The sequence below is a fragment of the Lepisosteus platostomus genome, chromosome 5, assembly GCF_059453375.1.
Source record: "Lepisosteus platostomus isolate fLepPlt1 chromosome 5, fLepPlt1.hap1, whole genome shotgun sequence".
Lineage (NCBI taxonomy): Eukaryota > Metazoa > Chordata > Actinopteri > Semionotiformes > Lepisosteidae > Lepisosteus > Lepisosteus platostomus.
In genome coordinates this window covers 64,645,043-64,659,003 of record NC_142615.1, presented here as the reverse complement: position 1 = coordinate 64,659,003, position 13,961 = coordinate 64,645,043, and the positions used below count along the sequence as shown (strand labels likewise).

Below are 13,961 nucleotides of genomic sequence, written 5' to 3'. Positions count from 1 at the left end.
GAAGAGGAACATGTAAGATGATTAATATACATTAATATACCCATCCACTCAATTCAGGGTTGTGGTGGAACTGGAACAATCCTGGCAAGCAGTGGGTGCAAAGCACTATCGCAGATAATGTGACACCAGTCCATCACAGGACTCACTCACACCATGGCCAATTTTCATAGAAGCCCATTAAAATCCATGTCAATACAGAACAACAGACCTCCACCTCCATAGCTTCCATGTTTTACAGTATTTTGAGAAAATCTGGAATGTACCTTTCTTGCATTTTATTTGTGTTTTATCAGATGTTTTATCTTAAACTAAACTGTAATGCACAGGTCAGCAGCTGTGAAGGGAGACGGAGAAGTTTTTCATTTAATCTGCGGGAAAGCCAATTCATAGTCCTTCCAAAGACTTGAGAAGACTGCATGAGAAGTAAGCAGAATAATATATTACTTTAATTTCTGTGGTGTCATGCCCCACACTCTACCTCGGAAACGCCGTTCTATCCCTGTCACACCCCACACTCTCCCTCGCAAACGCCATTGCATTCCCAGAACCACTGTTTCATAATCTCATCCCTGATTGAACCCATCAGATTCCTCAAATTCTCACTCCCTAACCAATTATCCAATCACACCCCTTTCCTTTCAGTATTTAAACTCCCCTCACACACACATCCCCACGCTCACTATTGAGAAGCCTCTTGTAGTATTCTCCAGTGCGTGTTTCCAAGCCTTTTGACTGATCTCCTGTTACGAATCTTCTGCCTCTGCGTTTTGACCTCGCCTTCTTGATTTTTTATTTTGGATTGTTTTGGGATATCTCTCGTTACCGGACCCTTTGCCTCCCTTATCGACCCGGCCTTTGGATTTCGTCTTTGGATCGTCCCTTTGCTACTTTGCGTTCTGTAGGATTCCGGTCACGCATAAGGATCCTCCAATTCTACCTATAGGTTCCCTGACACAGACGAGGGGAGTCCTGGTGTCCGTGTGGCGGTGCAGCTGGTAAAAACGCTCCCTGTGCTGTGTGTGTTGTGGGCTGCTGGTGTTTCCGAGAGAAACGGGCTGTTTGTGTGGGAAGATGCTCTTTCCTCAGGAGGGGAAAAGTCCGTCTGGGGCTCAGCTGGAAGAACTGAGCGGGAAGGAAAGTTCTGGAAGTGCGCATCTCCTCTCCGTCTGCTTCAGTCCCAGTTACTGCGACACCAGGACAGAACAGGAGTGACGAGCGAGTCTTCTTTTGTACATGGGGTATTAGAGGGGTTTTTAGGAAACAGCACAGAGAGAGAGGAAAGGACACCAGTGGGAGAGAGTCCTGAGGCTGATTGATGAATCTCTCAGTTCTTGTCTTGATCCAGGTTGTACCCCGTCCCAGTTTAAACTGGTTTACAATGTGGGATTTCTGCACTGACACGACCCTACATGTGTCTCCACAGGAGATGGGAGTCCTGTAACATGTTTTTAGACAGAAACCTGCCAGAACAGACACATTAGAAACGACCTGGAGGAGAGGTCAGAGCAGGGAGAGTCTCTGGACGAGTATAAAAACCGGAACTTCACTTTTTATAGCCACACTTTCTGATTAAAGTGTCCCGTTACTTCAATCTCAAGAAAACTATTTAAAATTTCCAGAAATTGATTAGTCGGGTGATGTCCCATTTTATTAGAAAGAGATTTGATCTCCTGACTGTTACTCTCACTAATATAATACTGTCTGTGTTGTTATCAGTTACACTTACTCCGACACCGGGACTCATTACAGCTCATGACATTAATTACAATTAATTAACTCTTTATCCTGAGTGTCTTCAGTCATGAACAGAGGTCCGTCCAGTTTCTATGTGCTGTATCCAGTACAGGGTCACATCTTTCACACTAATGAAATGTAAAGAATGAAAACGCATTGAAACAAGCAGTAAAACCTAGACTTAACAGAGAAACGGGGGAATTTATTAAAATGAGACTGTATTAAATACGAGTGACCCAGTGGGCAAAAGATGTATAATATACGTCTATTAAACGCATACTTTAGACGTCTAAATGTGGTCCGCAATTCGTCTAGAATTAAATATACGTCTGTCATTATACATCAATTATACATCTATGATTATATGTTCATTATACATAAATGGTTGGAGTTCTAGTATACGGATAAATTTAGAGGACTAATATACATATATGGTTGGAGTTCCGGATAACTTTAGAGGACTATTATACATATATGGTTAGAAGACTATTATACGTATATGGTTATAGGTCTATTATACAGATAACTTAAGAGGACTATTATACGTATATGGGTAGAGGTCTATTATACATCAAAGATAGGTTTTATAGGTGTAGAAACTAGTAAACCAAGCCAATGATTTGGCTTAGAAATGTATTGTGAAAATACACATTCACAGCTGAAAAATATGTATTTATTTATACAATCAATCAACAATCAACATATGGGCAATAATCATAAAAAAAACACAACTAGTCTTAAACTTCAGCTACAAATTCTGGTAACATCAATATACAGTATAGTAATGACAAACACAAACTAATTACATTAACACACTAACTCAAAACCACATTTTGATTCAAATATACATTTTAAAATGTACAACTTCTATATTTCCAAGAAAAAAAAATATTACTGTGGAAGTTAAGACGATTTTTGTCCACCATTTGCAAACCCTGTCTAATTGTCCTAACAGAACCAGAAACCTATTATTTTCAGTGTCCGGATCTCCTGACTCCCTGCCTTGCATATGCATTCTTCAAGTAACACATTGCGTGCTCCTTTATTTCTTTTTCTGTTGATGTAGGGTGGGACTTCGGCACTGCAGCTAGGAGAAAATTATATAATATTACTACTCAAATAAATGATGATTATTATCTTCCTGAGTATAATCTCAAAAATGAACCATTAAGGTTTACTAAGCTCAAAGCTGAAATAAACGGATACAATTTGGCTTGCATCATAGCAGTTGAGCAATAAAGTCTGTCCTAATTAAAGAGTACCCAAAGTTTGAAAGTACAACATAGAATATGAGTACCTTTAATTACTCTATAAAGATTTGTGTCTCCCAGGCCCCTCTTTTGTTGTTTATCTTTTTGGTTTGTGCCAGCGAAGTTGAATTCTGTCATCAGTTCATTTGTCATAAGTCTGAAAACCAAATTTTCACTGAGTTTAGACATTTTTTCAAGTGAGTTTCCACTCAACATTTATTTACTCAAATATTTAGGATCAAATGTAGTACTGTAACCCTTATATTTTAAAAGACAATTTTGCAGTTTTACACCTTGCACATTCAGTGGTTAACACATAGGTATCTATAAGCTCAATTCTGTGGATATTTTAACTTGATCAAAGTAAAAATGTAATGTAAAAACATGTTTAAAAAATCAATAAGCAATACCTTGACAAGACTGTGAACACACTCTGACATCACTGCCACCTACTCTCCGAAGTTGGTTTATCTGGAAATAATATTATATTAGAAATAATATTAGAAGCTACTAGATCTTCATTAATCAACTAATCAGACATACCCATTTACACATTCAATGGAACAAACGCATTTTCACATATTAACTGCACTTTTTTGCAGTATTTTCTCAGTCTATAAATACAAAGTGACCATTTTTCAAAGTAAAAAAAAATTGTAGTAACTTTTTAGAACATGAAAACACTTTATTTTGCCATTAAAGGATAAGCAAGATTATACATTATAAACTAAAAATATGAACGTATGCCAGAGATGGATCATTAATCAGATGTAGGCTATAAAATTATGACCTATCTGAAATAGGATATGTTGAATATGTTTGTGTCGTTTGTAGCATTGTGGTAAAAGACAACTTATTTTTATGTGGGTAGCTGCGTCAGCATGCGTAGGCTGCAAAGGAACAAGTAATAGGTTTATTCCATGCTGAAAAAAAGAAGAAAGAGAACACAACGTTTCGGCCATGGAGCCTTCTTCAGGTTTCCACACCTGAAGAAGGCTCCACGGCCGAAACGTTGTGTTCTCTTTCTTCTTTTTTTCAGCATGGAATAAACCTATTACTTGTTCCTTTGCAACTTATTTTTATATTGTATACGAGCCTACACATAATTAAAATACATTCTGTGTAAAACTGTAATATGGGTAGTTTTATTTATTACTTTATACAATAAAAAAGACATACTTTTTGACAGTCTTCCAGGATCATTTCTGCCTTCTGGCCAATCCTGGTTTGATACTAGAAATTAAAAAGTTAACAATAATCTCATACTTAACAAATCTATCATTTGCAGAGGGATCATAAACTATTCTTAAATTTAATAATTTAATTAATATGATACAAGTAATGTACTAAGTACTGAGGAGGCATGGTGACTCTGGGGTTCGGTTGAAGACTTTGGTCTTATAACTTGCTTAGGGCTTCGAACTTTGCGTGGTGAGGTCCCAGTTTGGACTACCTGGGCTGTTAATATAATATTGCAGATTAATTTAATATTTAAGTATGGACGTAAAATGTTCACCAGTCCAATAATCTTTGAATATAATTCGCTTATGGTACACTGTTCTCCAGACTTAGGAAAGTACAGTGACATAACCTCAGACGTAATAAAAAAAAATTAACTTGTGAATTTCATCTCAATTTCATAGAGTTATTAGATGTAGGCAAAAAATGTAGTAATAACTTCAGGAATGTTGAAGCCAGAACTCAGCACCGTTTTTTTTCCTTGGAGAAGTTCTCACCTTTGATGGTTGGGCTTCAATAACATAAAGAATGGTGTTAACTTGTCTTTAAATATGATTGATGATGGTTATCTTCTAAGGACATTAAGAAAACATTTTAACTTTGATTGCAATAACCTACCTTTAAGCGTACTTGAACAGCTGAGTGAGGTCTGGGAGACACTCTTCCTAGGAGAGAACCTCAGTTTTGGGGGTGGCACTGGCAGCTTCAATGGCTTCTTCTTTTCTAAACAGAAAAGATATGGCAGTAAAATATTTCATATCAAATTAAATTATTTAATCAACTTGATCTGTAACTTTTTACAATAAATTTATTTCCTTTATTTTGGGAACTTTAAAGGCAGAGAAATGGACTTACTTGGAGTAGCAGCATCAGAATCAAAGTCTGTAATATAATAGAAAATGATCATATTTCAATATAATACTGAAAATTAGTTTAACATAGAATAAGCTAACCAAAATTCTTAGCAATTTCCATGATCAACAAATCTGATAAGATTTTTAACATTTTCATACAGAGCACCTTTCAAAATGACTTATTTTAAAGGGTTGTAAAAAATCAATAACAAGGTACAAGCTAAATGAGGCATCAGTTGATATTAATAACTGGTTAAAAATATAGCTATTGAGATTGTTACTTTTACATACCATCAACGTAATCGGAGAACACCCGCTTCTTACTTTTGCGTTTTGGATTGGGTGTCTCCTCCTCGTCTTCAGCATCCGTAACAGAGATGGTTAAATCAAAGTGATCACACTCTGATTTCTTGTCTACAAATAATTATATTTACATTACATATGATCAAATATGAAAAAGGTATTGTTGCACTGATGCATGTACATAGACAGTTACTGTAAATATTCAATCGGAATTTATAATAATTAACAGGAATTTGCTCTTATTTTCAAAGAAAGCTATACCTGATGTATGTTTAACTTGAACGAGCTTGAAGGTAACCCAAGTATCTTTATTAGGGTTGGCCTTCTCTTTGTATAGTTTTGTGGCCTGCTTTGGATCATTCGGCCACCACACAAACTCTCTTCGGGCATCCACCCAGTTTGAGGGCAGGAGTCCCTCAACCTCCCCCTCCTGCTCTATCCAAACAGCACGTGTCCACATCACCTGAAACAGACATACACATTTTAATTTTGAGTCTTAATTCAGATTGCGGTGCTGATTACTACACTTGTGTTTGCTTATAATGATTATACTCAATGAAACACATAATTCAATAATAAACATTCTGCTTTATTTATACATTTGTAGTTAGATGGTATTCACTACTTGCAATTCCTCAAAAACTTTAAAATTTAAACTTAACCATGAAAAAAGAGCAGACAGAAGCATCCTGTGTGAATCAAAGTTCTATGCCATGTAGAAGAGGGAAAAGGACATAACCAGCACCATATGGGAGACACACTACTTTTCTGTGCAGCTCTTTTACAGAGAGGAATTTCTCCCTTGCATGCACCTCCAGACTAACAACATATACAATATTAAGCAGTTTTGACTCACAGGGTTCAGTGAAGAAGTTACAAGTCTGAGTCTGTCGTACAACAACACATAGAAGACTTCTGTCTGCTCTTTTCTCCTTCACAAATGCAAAGTCCTCATTATCCAACAGGAAACAACAGTCTTTTTGTCTTGACGAAATATACATCCGTCAACCAGATGCATCACAGTTGCTCTGAACTCTTTCCTTCTCCTTCATTCTCTTTACTACTTGAGCTATAGGGTTATGACTGTTCCGCACTAGTTTCTTCAAGGACTGTAAAAAGTTTTCAAATTGGAATACAGATAATTAAATTGTACCACATCCTGATGTAGATATCTCAAACTGTGCACATTATATACAACAAATGTTGGTCCATACAAATGCTGAGCATTGTCAACAAAGGTATCAAGCAGTTTTTGGGCATAGTTGAGATAGGCATTTCTCTTTCTTTCGTCCGAGTCAGAAAATGGGTGTATAGTTCCTTTGATACAACATTACGAAGCACAATGGGGCCTGTATACAAAAGGAACTGGCGGAACTCTGTAACCTTCCATCTGTCAAGCTCTGAGAGGGATCTTGGCTGTCTAGTAAATTCCCCAGGCATCTTTCCGCTAAGAATTTCCAAATTATCAGAAATTTCTTTCCTCTGCCTGAGAGACAGTCGACATTTAGCTGGTCCTTCCTTTAAGAAAATAAGAATTCTTTTGCCAACACCAAGACAAGCTAGATGCAGGTAGTCAAGGGAGAATTGGCTTATGCACCCAATTCCAGCAGCAGCTAAGGGAGAAAGTCTTTGTTGGTGTTCCTTGTACTCAAGGTTCTTGAATTGTTCATCTGTATGATCATTACATGCCTCTTCCCCTGTGAAAACAACTCTTCCCTCCCAGCTCCCTTTAATTTTGCATCTTTTGCAGCCAAAGTACGAATTGTGTCCTTTGCAGCATTTCAGATATGAGTGTGCAGGGGCATCACATATAAAAGCCTTCACAGTAACATTAAATACTCTATCTTCAAAGTGAATGCCATTATTGGTGAGTAACTTTAACTCCTCTAAAAAGTCACTCACATAATCATCAACTGATTCAGGCTTGGACCCTCCACAAAATAATGCCATTATGAAAGGCTGGAATTGGTGAAAAGAGCACAAAATAGGCCAAAATTGCACAGATGTAGATTTGAAGAGAGGAACTCCATCAACATTGATACACAGGTCTACAGAATGCATGCCTTCTTGGAATGTTTTAGAAGTTGTTTTTCAGGATTCCTTTCTTTAATCCAAAGTACTGAACACCGCATTTATCACTGATTTGCACTTTATTAGGTGTGTGTAGGAGAGTCCTGGACGTCTCAATATCTCCAATAAATCATTGAAACACTGTCTTTTACAACCATGCTTTGCAGACCAAGCTACAAGTTTGGTAGATAGATTTGGCCTTGCTGGGTCAGTCTGTGCCTCATCTACAAGGTCAGTAGATTCAGAACTGGGGTCAGTTACATCAGATTCATCAGAGTCAGACTTTTCAACCTCATTCAAGATTTCTTCTTCAGAAGTAATAACTTCTTCAGTGTACCCATAGTCATTTGAATCCTGATGTGTAATGTCATCACTGACACAAGCACCCATATCACCAGACGATTGTTCCACATTCTCGTCCTTGGTGTCATCTATGTGAAAACTGTCATCTTGATCATCACTGCTGGATTCTGCAAGAGCATTTATCTCTGCACGTCGCTTCCTCCATCGGGATAAATAGTCCTTTGACATAAAGTCTGATTTGGTGTGTCCCCTGCGTGCTGATGTGCACCTACAGATAATTGTAACACATGCAAATAAACAGTAAATAAACAGTGACTGCTGTATGTAAGGTACTGTAACGACGATGGAATATAAAAGGAAATGGTATCAACTTTTCTTAAGAAAATAAAAATAGAAATATTGTCATTCAAAGAAATCAACATATAATTACATTTTTTTCAGGCAGGTGGCAAGACCCCCTCTCGAAACCCCTGTATGCAAAGCTGTGTAAATAAATTACATACAGCACTGTTGCACGTTTTAGACCGTACCATACGCTCGGTAATTTCTCGCAATTCCTGTCATCAGTTTTATTTTTGGGATTTTAACAGAGATTTTCTACTGTTTACATTTATATAATCTAATTTGATTAAAAGAACAAAATGACTGCGATAAAAACATATCGCGGGAAATACCTGCGTAGTGAGTAAGAAAGGTCACACTACGCAGGTATTTCCCGTGTATCATGGCCTAGTTAAATTTAGAACAATAACATTATTTCAGAAATCACACAGAAAGGAGTATAACACCGCGATTATTTTTTTCCCATAAAAACATATCGTTATCTTGCTGAGGCAATTCTAATTTCTAAGAATATCCATATATTTTTAGGAGAATCAGAGAAAATTATCATCACATACTTTACAAATCCATGGGGTACTATAACATTAAGGGTTGTTTAGCATTGACGTTGTTAGTGGTACATGTTACATACTTATTTTCAATGACCCGTTGAACATGTGCTTTTTTTTCTGATTCTCAAATTAGAGAAACAGCAAAACGATTTTGTGTAATCTTCCCCTTCACACTATTTTTATGTGCCATTTTTTGCTTATTAACATACTATTTTAATCAAAATAATATTAAGTAAGATCTGTTTGTGTTCAGATGGTATTATTATTATTATTTATACTTACTCGTCAAAAGAGGATTGCTGAGATATTCGTGGACTTCTTCTACGATTGAAAAACGTGGCCAAAATGGCGACCAACGAATACTAGCAATGCATTGTGGTATATAACTGGAAAATATGCTGGGTTAGATATTTTCTCAACGTATGCGTTTATTAATGTTGTCGATATTATGGTTGAAATTTAACATTGATAATACATCGCGGCTATGTGCCCCCTGCTATGAGCTGATGTGCAATTTTAACGCATATAATTAGTAAGGATCAGTCACTGTTGTATTATATACAGTATAATGACATTATGGAATAGGATGGGGAAAGGCCTGGCGTCACAGGGTGAGGGAGGAGTGTCGCCCCTTCAGTTTTGGGCAAAAGGATTTACTTAACTTAACTTGCGCCCTAAAAAAATAGTTGTAGTTTGTCAATGGTCAGACAACACTAATTGACACTAACAGTCACTCGTTATTGAGCGTCAACATTACGATCCTGTTTGCTCAGGTGGACAGATTCCTTGCAGTAGTTTATCATTATACTTAAAATCGTTATATAACTAGGACTAGTTATAGCAGTCTGTGCTTTCTGTTGGTTTTACAACAATTTTTTCTTAACGATTCGGAACCTCCATGTAGCTGCAAAAATGAACGCTTATGGTACTTTTCGCTCCAGGCAATACAAACCACGAGAGTGACAAAAAATGTGAAACTGAACTTCATCGCAAATACCAGATTGCTAGTCGTTATCTTCTATCATGAAGCACTAATCAATGGCATAGCTGCGAGATTTCATTTGGGTAGCTGCACCGTACAGCTCCGTTTCAACCAAAATATCACCCCCCCCCTCAGAATTTCAGACACTCCCCTACAGAGTTTTCCCCGGGCTCCGCGCACTGATGGGGGACGGGGTGTCCAGGAAATGGTATCAACTTTTCTCAAGAAAATAAAAATAGAAACTCTGTAGGCACTCAAACATTTTACTGTTTTTTTCAGGCAGGTGGCAAGACCCCCTCCGCAAAACCCTTGTATGCCAAGCTGTGGGCAGTGATTCGTCGAATATACGTATATTCTAGTCGAAAATACAGCTATACGTATATATACATTGCCGCGACGTATAATCAACGTCGAATTGCAACCGTAAAATCGACGACATTAATAAACGCATATATAACGTCGAAAACACATCTAACACAGTGCCTGAGGCTTTTTACTGTATATATCGTGTGTGCCGCAACTAGGAGTATACGGCACTCTGCACAGTGTACGAAGTAAATTATTTTAGCAGTAATTAATTTATTTACTATGTATAATAAATATAGTAATAAATATAATACATTAATTACTGCGAAAATAATTTACTTCGTACACTGTGCAGAGTGCATATATGCGTTTATTAATGTCGTCGATTTTACGGTTGCAATTCGACGTTGATTATACGTCGCGGCGACGTATATATACGTATAGCCAGATTTTCAATGAGAATATACGTATATTCGACGAATCACTGCCCACTGGGAATGTTCAATTATGCGGGTGTTTACGCCAATTTAAAACATGTCATTGTAGCGGTGAGGCTTATTAATAAGAAAGAATTAAGTGTTCTGAGCTTTCCCAAATGGTCCCATCTCTGTTCATCTCTGTGGTGCAGCCACAGGGAAACTATTCATGCAGGCTGATTTAAGGTTCCTTTGATAAGGTTTCCTAGGACAGCTCCCAAAGGGGGATGCACTTAGCTAAGCCTGGCTATCATGATCAATGGTCATCCATTGGCGCCTATCTGTCTAGGGAGTGCCAGATGGACATCTGGACTGCATTCCTAAGTGTCAGGAGTAAATGACTCATATCTCACCTTGATCAACCAATCAGGGACTGGTAGGGCCGAGTAACCCACGTGGGACTCTGATGCCCATGGAACTTTCAGCCAATGAATGAGCTGATGTTCCTCCAGGTAAAAACAGGCAACACAGAGAGCCTGAGGGATTTCTGGAGAATTCTGTGGACAATTCTAAAGGGAATTCAAAGGAGAATTCCAGGGCAGGACGGCCCAGGAGCAGAAGGCTCCCAAGGGCAGGACATTCTCGCAGCGCGCCTCCTGACCATCCTGAGACTCAGCCCGGACAACCACGGAACGGCCAGTGTGTCCGAGTGCCAGAACTGTCCTTTGTTCTAAGAGTCTAGAGCGGAGGTTGCCAGAGAGTAACCAGAGGATCCACCCGAGGTTAGCACCAGCAGCAGGCCTCGTGAACAGGTCGGAACTGTGGACAGCTGAATCACTATTCAGAACTAGCTCTTCATCAGGAACGAACCGGTCCTCTTCCTGACTTGCTGGGACCCACAGTCATCTTTTCTCCTGTGCACAAACTGTGCTAGTTAAAGCCAACACTAACTAGCCGGTCAGTGAGCATCAGCAGCGCACCGTCGCAAACCGCACAGCACAGCCTGGCACCGAGCCAGAGAGCGCGGATTGGACAGCAACAAGCCTGCAACTGCTTCTTTGTGCCCGCAGGAGATCTGAATCCCCAAAGACTGGATGAGTATTCAACTTCACTGCATTACAGCTCGAGAATTCAATTGTTATCCCAACCAGTTGATATCAATTTAATTCCTAAGAGTTATGTACTTGTTTTGAGTATCTAATGTAGAAGTTTTAACCAAGTTCAATTACGAACCTGTCTAAATGAATGATATACTGAACGTATGTCCTCTTGATATGTGTAACACTTTGTAACTGACTGAATATATACCTTTTGTATTCTGATAACCCTCTCGATAAGATCTGTTAGGTTTATATGCATATTCTATGTATTAATAAATGTATCCTTGTGTATTAGTACCTATTGTGTGCGTTGTTTGAGTTATATTGCATGGTTGGATTTTAAAGCCATCAAAAGAATCAATTTTGTGATTTACTGCTACAATTAATAATTGTCCCAGTAAATGCCCAAACCCTACAGAACTGGTGCCCTCAGAGAGCACACTACATTACATCATAAATGTTAATCGACCGTCTAAAATAAAAATGAAATCGAAACATTTTATTGTCTGTGTGGTTATTATTTAAAAAAGAACGGAAAATATTATTTAAAATCAATACAATATTTTTATTATACATTCGCGGTTATATTGCTCAAGCTTTTTTTAATACATGTTACATTCAAGCCATTTTATTACAAACATTTTTAACTACATTGCTCACGCTTTTTAATATACATTTCAAGTCATTTATCACAAACACACATACCCACAGAAAAAATGTTACAAAGTCAACCATGTGGGTCTAGGTATTAATGATCATCTCCTTTCTGCGGTTATCTTAGAGACCGGGTCGGGCGTCAACATCTCTACCGGTTGTTTTAAAGTTTTAACCGATGCTGCACACCCCAACGGGGCAGCCTTGAGTTTTTCAAGTACCTCTCGGTTACCAGCCTTGGCTAGCAAGGTGCCCGGCACATTGGTTTCTGCCATAGCCTCCATGAACACATCCCAACCTTTTGGCTTCTTACCGACCGCAACTGCTTGCTGCTGCGTGACAGCCCTGACAAGACCAATCATGTGAGAGCCCTCAACGGGTGCCCCCTTGTACACAAATTCCCCTTTTTCATTCCAGGCTATTAATGGTTAATTGCGGGCCATGGTCTTTAACAATATCTTGGCATTTCTCCGGAACCGCTGAGACACACTGTCCAAAATATACCCAAAGTCAGTGTCGCTCGATGTCGGCGGTTGTGCTAACGTGAGTGATAGCTCGGCGGGTGCATTTTCCGGTAGTACAACAGTTAAAGTCCCCTTTTCGGAAGTCTCCTGGCGTACTAATGTCAAATACCGTTGTAACACCTGACTGTACAATTTCACTTTTTCATATTCGGCCAGATGCGAGTTCTGAAGAATGTCTCGCATTTCATCATCCAACCGACGGGTTGTTATTTTTTCGAACCCAGACCGCTCTCGGAGTCGATCGAGCTGTTTCTGAGGTACCAGGTACATTTTTTCAGCGTGCTCCAATATTGACGTTGTAGAAGCCCCGTAATCAATGGTACTGCAATACTCAACAGGGTCCAGATAAAACCGCCGGACTGGTTCACCAAGAGTCTCTTTCTTTTAAGAGAAAGACCCTTTCGACTCAAAGTCTTTATAAGCTTACGCTTTCTCTTCAGGGTCCCAAACTGCTTAGCAGATAACGGTATGTTCCCTTTCAAGGTATTCAAGGCGATTTCAGCTATGGCCTGTACAAGATCATTTGTAGCCCCGCAGAGAATAGCTTTCCGCTGACTGGGGCTGGCTTTCACAGGAAAATGTAAGAGAGTCAGGTTTCTCCGAACGACATGACAACGCCCTGAACATGTTTTTTCGACTGAGTCTGTGGTTGCGAGATCACCGACTTTTAGATTTTTTAAATACATAAGCCGTGGGTACATCTGGGGGGAAAAGACCTGTTCGCAAGCGATAGTCATCTGGGGTGTCGGCATTTAAATCCACCAACAACTAACCGAAAGGTTTTTTAGTAGCGTCATCGAACGCTTCCAAAAAAAATTTGGCTTTACCGGGGTACATCAGCAGTTTTAAAATAAGGTTTTTAACACTCCCAAACAGAAAACTACGCGAAGTAGGATCTTTCATCGAATTAACATCCTAACAAAAGAAGTAACGTTTGCCGTAAGTGGATCATAACACATCTTGACCACGCTTAAATTATATTAACCTTTGCTTGTTGATTTCGGACGTTTTGAGCTCGTTGACCCAGTTAACGTGTTGGCACGTCGCAGTTTATTTTTTGAAGGTCCGGGGTCTACACGGAGTGGGAAAATACCATCAGTGAAAGAACTCAACACCGCAAATTACCAAAAAACGGTGGGGGTTTTTATTATAGACACGTTTAAATGGCCATGCTAAAAGAATGTTTTATATAATACCGACCTCTTCTCTCAGGCGATCTGATAATATGCCCCGCACCCTCTGGTATGGCGTGAACATCTGCATGTGTCTCCACAAGGTTTTGCGGTGGGATTGTAAACCCCAAACGAGGTTTTTTAAATGTGTAGCTACTTGT

At 38.9% G+C, this 13,961-nt stretch overlaps 3 long non-coding RNA genes across 3 annotated transcripts in view; 1 reads left to right on the top strand and 2 right to left on the bottom strand.

Moving 5' to 3' along the window:
• The window catches only part of LOC148671272 (uncharacterized), a 170,859-nt gene that overhangs the window by 153,529 nt on the left and 3,369 nt on the right, over window positions 1-13,961 (top strand). The window lies entirely within an intron of this gene.
• LOC148671274 (uncharacterized) lies at window positions 2,710-3,505 on the bottom strand. Its single transcript, XR_015936653.1, has 3 exons — window positions 3,395-3,505; window positions 3,032-3,141; window positions 2,710-2,821 (listed from the first exon to the last, which is right to left on the bottom strand). It is a non-coding gene; the product is annotated as an uncharacterized LOC148671274 (long non-coding RNA).
• LOC148671273 (uncharacterized) lies at window positions 4,511-6,481 on the bottom strand. Its single transcript, XR_015936652.1, has 3 exons — window positions 5,369-6,481; window positions 5,079-5,105; window positions 4,511-4,946 (listed from the first exon to the last, which is right to left on the bottom strand). It is a non-coding gene; the product is annotated as an uncharacterized LOC148671273 (long non-coding RNA).